Source organism: Panthera tigris, chromosome E1 (genome assembly GCF_018350195.1).
Source record: "Panthera tigris isolate Pti1 chromosome E1, P.tigris_Pti1_mat1.1, whole genome shotgun sequence".
Lineage (NCBI taxonomy): Eukaryota > Metazoa > Chordata > Mammalia > Carnivora > Felidae > Panthera > Panthera tigris.
In genome coordinates this window covers 9,745,631-9,751,733 of record NC_056673.1, presented here as the reverse complement: position 1 = coordinate 9,751,733, position 6,103 = coordinate 9,745,631, and positions in this window count along the sequence as shown.

The following is a 6,103-nucleotide window of genomic DNA, read 5'->3' as shown; positions in this document are numbered from 1 at the left end:
ATTTCTCTGTTCAATTCTGACACTTTTTGCTTTATGTATTCTGGAGCTCCGTTATTAGATACATATGTATTTGGAGTTCCTGGATGGCTCAGTGGGTTCAGCAGCTGACTTTGGCTCAGGTCGTGATCTCACAGTTTATGAGTTCAAGCCCCATGTCAGGCTTTGTGCTGACAGCTTGGATCCTAGAGCCTGCTTCAGATTCTGTGTCTCCTCTCTCTCTGTCCCTCCCCTCGGTTGCACTCTGTGTCTCTCTCTCTCAAAAATAAATAAACATTTTAAAAATATCCATATGTATTTATAATAGATTGAATACTATAAAATATTCTTATTTTTCTTAAAGTCTCTTTGCCCTATATTAGTAGCCACTACTTGACTTGACTCTCTTTGACTTTGGATTTGATAGTTTGACTACACTGTGTTTAAATGTGTATCACTGGTTTTATTTTTTTCATCAACTTTGGGGAGTTTACCACCATTATTTCTTTAAATTTTCTTTCTTCTTCTTTTTTTGATTTTTAGAAAGAGAGAACATAAGCGGGGAAGAGGGGCAGAGGGAGACACAGAGAGAGAGAGAGAGACAGAGAGAGAGACAGAGAGAGAATCTCAAGCAGGCTCCACACTCAGCACGGTTCTTACTTCTATCAGTTCAGATCTGCTTTCGAGATCTAGTTTTCATTTCAGTTATTGTACTTTCCAACTCCAGAATTTCTGTTTGGGTCTTCTGCATAATTTCTGTCTCTGTATTGAGATTCTCTGTTGGGTGAAACATCATTCCCGTACTCTCCTTTAACTCTTTAGACATGATTCTCTTTAATTCTATGAACATGTTCATGATAGCTGATTTGAAATCACAGTCTAATAAATCCAACATCCGGGCTTCCTCAGAGACACTTTCTACTGACTGTTTCTCCTGTGTAAAGACCATGTTTTCCTGTTTACATATCTGTCTCATAATTTTCTGCTGAAGAGTGGACACTTTAAATTATGTAACATGGCACCTCCGAAAATCAGATTCTCTGCCCTCCCCAGGGTGTGTAGTTGCTGCTGTTTGTTGTTGTTGCTGTTTGTTTAGTGAATTTCCTGGACTAATTCTGTAACGTCCATATTCCTTGTCATGTGTGGCAGCTGAAGTCTTGGCTCAATTAGGTTAGTCACATCAGCTAAAGATCAGAGAGAGATGTCCTTAAATGCCTTGAGACCATAAGTCTCCCGGCTTTTACAGAAGGGCTCAGAGTGTGTGTTCCTGTACAGTTTCGGTGCTCTGGCAGACAGATTAAGAAAATCTGTCTTAGTCTTTATTTCCTGCTGACACACAGCCTCAAAGTCAGCGGCTAGAGAAAGATTACGGCATTTTCAGGTCTTTCCTGGGCATATGCAGATGTACGTGGCCTTCTATAGTCCAATGAATGTGTCTGAGCTTCTCAAAGCCCATTATGGAGGTGTCATTTTCCGGGTTTTCTTTTCAAGTTTCTGGCTGGCCTCTTGTTAGCCTTAACTGGTCTTGCCTCAGGCACCTGTGCTGTTAAACATCTTCCATATCTCCAATCTGCACACACACACACACACACACACACACACACACACGTTTCTCCGCCTCCCTACTATCATTTCATCGAGAAGGTTGCATCACAATTTTTCATTAAATCAATATTCACTTTTACATCAGAATTTCTCAGTGAGGACAATATTGCTATCTTGGTGGGACAGTTTTTCACTGTAAAGGACATTTAACACTCCTGGTCTCTGCCCGCAAAGTGCCAGTTGTGGCCACACAAAATTGGGAACCAAAAACATATATATGCACATATTTCTAAGCAGCCTGTTTTCTTGTTGTTTAAGTGTATTTATTTCTTTATTTTGAGAGAGACAGACACAGCACGAGGAGGGGAGCGGCAGAGAGAGAGGGAGAGGGAGAGAATCCCAAGCAGGCTCCATGCTGCCAGCCCGGAGCCCGACACGGGGCTCAAACTCACGGACATCATGACCTGAGCCGAAACCAAGAGTCGGACGCTAAAGTGACTGAGTCACCCAGGCGCCCCTCTAAACACCCTCTTAAGCTTAAGAGTCAGTATCACTTTGGTGAAGTGTCACTTCACAGGACTGCGACTTTGGTGAAGTATCACTTCACAGTATTATGACGGTATGATTATGTTTACACTGAGACACGTGTGTGCTGTTAATGCCTTTTCTTCCTCGTTTAACTTAATTTTTTCCTAGAGTTATTAACCACCTCCTTTATCTGCCTCGTTCCCAAGTACCTATTATTAGTCATTTGCTAAGCTCTACAACTGTACAGGAAGTGTCTCTCAAGAACGTCAAAGAAAGCAAACAATGAAACTTCTTTCTGCTTTTTTGTTGGAACCATTCCTTCTGTCGTCTTGCTCTAACCCAAACTGCTTCTCTAGGAATGCTGTAGAACAGTCATCTTGAGGCTGCCCTTCATCCTGGTAGTTTCACCTGGTATAAATTTTGCAAACTGGAAAATCTCAGTTATCTCTAGTGCCCCATGGAGTGGGGGGAGCGGGGGGTCAGGACGAAGATCAGGGCAATTGATAGAATTAAGAAGTTGCATTTTCTCGGATTGTCTAAGGGCAGAGTAAATAAATGTGTGACGTTGTTTCATACGCTAATAGAATAAGTACCTTTTTTTAGGTTTATTTATTCATTTTTGAGAGAGAGAGAGAGGACGGGGGGGGGGCGCGCACACACACACACACACACAGAGAGAGAGAGAGAGAGAGAGAGAGAGAGAGAGAGAGAGAGAGAGAGAATCCCAAGCAGGCTCCACACTGTCAGTGCAGAGCCCGATGTGGGGCTTAATCTCACAAACTGGGAGATCCTGACCTGAGCCCAGATCAAGAGTTGGTCGCTTAACTGTGCCACCCAGGCACCCCTAGAATGAATACTTTCTAATGTGAATCTCTGTTTATCATATAATTTGACTTTCATTGCAACCTTCAGTTGCATTTCACATATGAGGAAGCTGAGATAGACTACTTTTACTTCTGGAATCATTTTACTTCTGGAATAATACATAATAATATACTACAGTATAATTAAATATTCACTATTTTGTGAATACTGTTCAAGGGCCCTAGGAGACACAGTACAGAAGAAATAAAAGACGGTCTTTTTCCAAGTCCAAGAACGTGAAATCCAAGTGTTGAGTATTTGTGGTGTGGTGTGTGTGTGTGTGTGTGTGTGTGTGTGAATGTCCAGGTGTGTGTGTGTGTGTGTGTGTGTGTGTGAATGTACAGGAGTCTGGTTTGACCTGTAGCCTCCTACTGGGTCCGTCTCTGCGGTGTAGACCTGCATCTGGAGACTTAGCGAGACCAACGCAACAGAAGTCCACTGATCAGAGACCGAGGAGCCTCCTGGCAAGACGTGGACACAGCTCTAACTTGATCCGGCGATAAAATCTTAGATGTCAGAGGGAAGTAGAAATCCCAGAACTACTAATACACCCTCTGCAGACTCCCAGAAGTGTTTGCTGGGTTGGTGGTAACTGAGGTCCGGAAAAAGTAAGAACCAATGAAGTGCAGACTTTTACTCCCGACGTGCCCCCGTCTTTATGTACAAGCCAGTGAGGTCTGGGAGGTTATAAGTTGAAACTTCCCTCTGACAGTCACCGAGAGAGTGGAAAACAACGTGCATTGTCTTCTCTTTCTGCTTACTTTACAGAACCCCAACATTATTTAGATGGCGACATATTTGGGGCAGGTGAGCCTCTTCTTCCGTCCCACAGATTAAACCATATTTGGTCTAAGCCAGGCATGATAATTCTGTTTTCTCATGATAATTCTATTTGCTCATGAGGGTTTTAGAGTAGTGCGCGGTCCAAGGCTTTTCCCACTAGGGAAGTGAGCTCCCTTATGGCTTTCATGTGGTGGCATGAGCAAGTGATGTTTGCTGTAGTGGCAGCCTCTTTGTGACCATGAGGCAATAAGCCTGAGATGAAACATGGCAAAGCCAAAAGACAGAGAGAGTCTGGGTCTTTGACAACATCTCTAAATATTGCGCCTACTCTGGGGCCATCTGGATGCCACCCGGATTCTGCTCTGGCAGCTGAGGCAAGATGGAGCAGGAGTGGGAGATAGGAGAATGGGTGCCAGCCCTCCGGAAGTCTACAGAGGGTCATTTGCTTCACAAAATGTACCCCTCCACTTTCACCAGTTAAAGACCCCACTTGGACTTCTAGGACTCTACTCCTAATTTATCCAAATGCTCCTGTCACTGGAGTAGTTTTCAAGGAGTTTAGGTGCTACGTGTCCTCACATGGCAGATGTGAGCCCCTGTTAGCCTGACCCCTGTGAGGTAAGTTTCGTTATTCCATCTTTTAAATTTTTTTTTTTCAACGTTTATTGATTTTTGGGACAGAGAGAGACAGAGCATGAACGGGGGAGGGACAGAGAGAGAGGGAGACACAGAATCGGAAACAGGCTCCAGGCTCCGAGCCATCAGCCCAGAGCCTGACGCGGGGCTCGAACTCATGGACTGCGAGATCGTGACCTGGCTGAAGTCGGACGCTTAAGCGACTGCGCCACCCAGGCGCCCCTCGTTATTCCATCTTAATGCATGAGAAAACTGTGGCTTAGAAAGGTGAATTAACTTGCCCAAGGTCAGCCTCAGAGTTCGGAATCAAACCTGGGTTCTCTGCTGCTGAGACCCGGGCTCTGTTCACTGCACCCCAGTTGCCTTCTAGACTAAACTTGACTCCCTCTAGACTGCACGCTTTCTCCTGTTTTCTCAACAATTGACTCAGCCATTCCTGCCACCCCCAAGGGCCCTGTGAGTCCAGTTCAAATCCCAGCATGGGTTTGGGGCTGGGGTTTAATGGAGTCAGGATAAATTCAACGCATTTCACGTAAACTTGGTGAAGAGGAGCGGGTGGCTGTGGAGCGAAGGGCACTGTGCCAGGTGGGGGCCGGCTGGGGAGAGGACAGAGAAGAGGGAGGCTCTGCTGGTGGGTGTCCAGAGGTGGACTCCCGTCACGTGGAACTCAGCAGGCTACAACCCAGGCAGGGCTAGGGCACAGCCTTGCACTGGGGGCAGCGTTCCTACTTGGGGCGATTTGGGGAAAGTTTCCCGAAGGAGGCTCTGAAAAAGGAAAATGGGGATTCCAGGCACAGAAAATGCTGGAGCTGAGCCCAGGGCCTGGAGGCTGCAGAGTGTACGGGAAACACTCACGGCAACCAGCTGGCTTCCGCCCTGCCTCTTCTTCCTTGCCAACCCTCCAGCTACTGCTGCCAGATGATGCCCTGATCCAGCATCGCTCTGCTCAGACACCTCCCTGGGCTGGTGCCCCACACCTCCAGGAGAACAGCCCAACACTCCGTCCTCGAAGTTGAAGCCTTCCCTGGTCGGGCCGTCTTCCTCGCTCTACTCTCCTAGGCACGGCTGTCCCCGACTGAGCCCCTTGCCCTCACCTCTGCCCGGCACGGCACCCCACCAGGATACCTCCTCACTGCCAAGTTCTGCCCACTCTGCAAGAGCCACCTGTCCAAGGAGCCTCCCCTGACTCTTTCACCATCCCCCCACCCCCCACCCCAAGGAAATACTCTTGGTCAAGCTCCTTGACCTCTCCGAGGTTCCGGTTTATCATCCACGTGGTAACAGTAGTTTGTGTCGAGCGCTATGGGGATGTGGGGTGGTAGAGAAGGTTGTATTGGATCTCGGGTAGCCAGGGCGTGGCATTTGTGGGCTCTCCAATATTTTAACATAAAATCGGGCTGTTGTGGTTTTTCCATTGTGCAAGTAACAAAACCACCTAGAAAATAAAGAAAAAAGTCCCCTCCAGTAACCTCACCCATCCAGGACAGTGACTGTAAATGCTTTTGGAAAATGTGTTGCTCTTGCTATACGGAGGCAGATATGACTGGCCACGACTGTTGGAGGCTGATGGGTTTTGTCGTTATTACGGCTACGTTGAGATATAATTCATATACCATACAATCCACCCATTTAAAGTGTACAATTCGGGGGGCGCCTGGGTGGCTCAGTCTGTTAAGCGGCCGACTTCGGCTCAGGTCACGATCTCGCGGTCCGTGAGTTCGAGCCCCGCGTCGGGCTCTGTGCTGACAGCTCAGAGCCTGGAGCCTGTTTC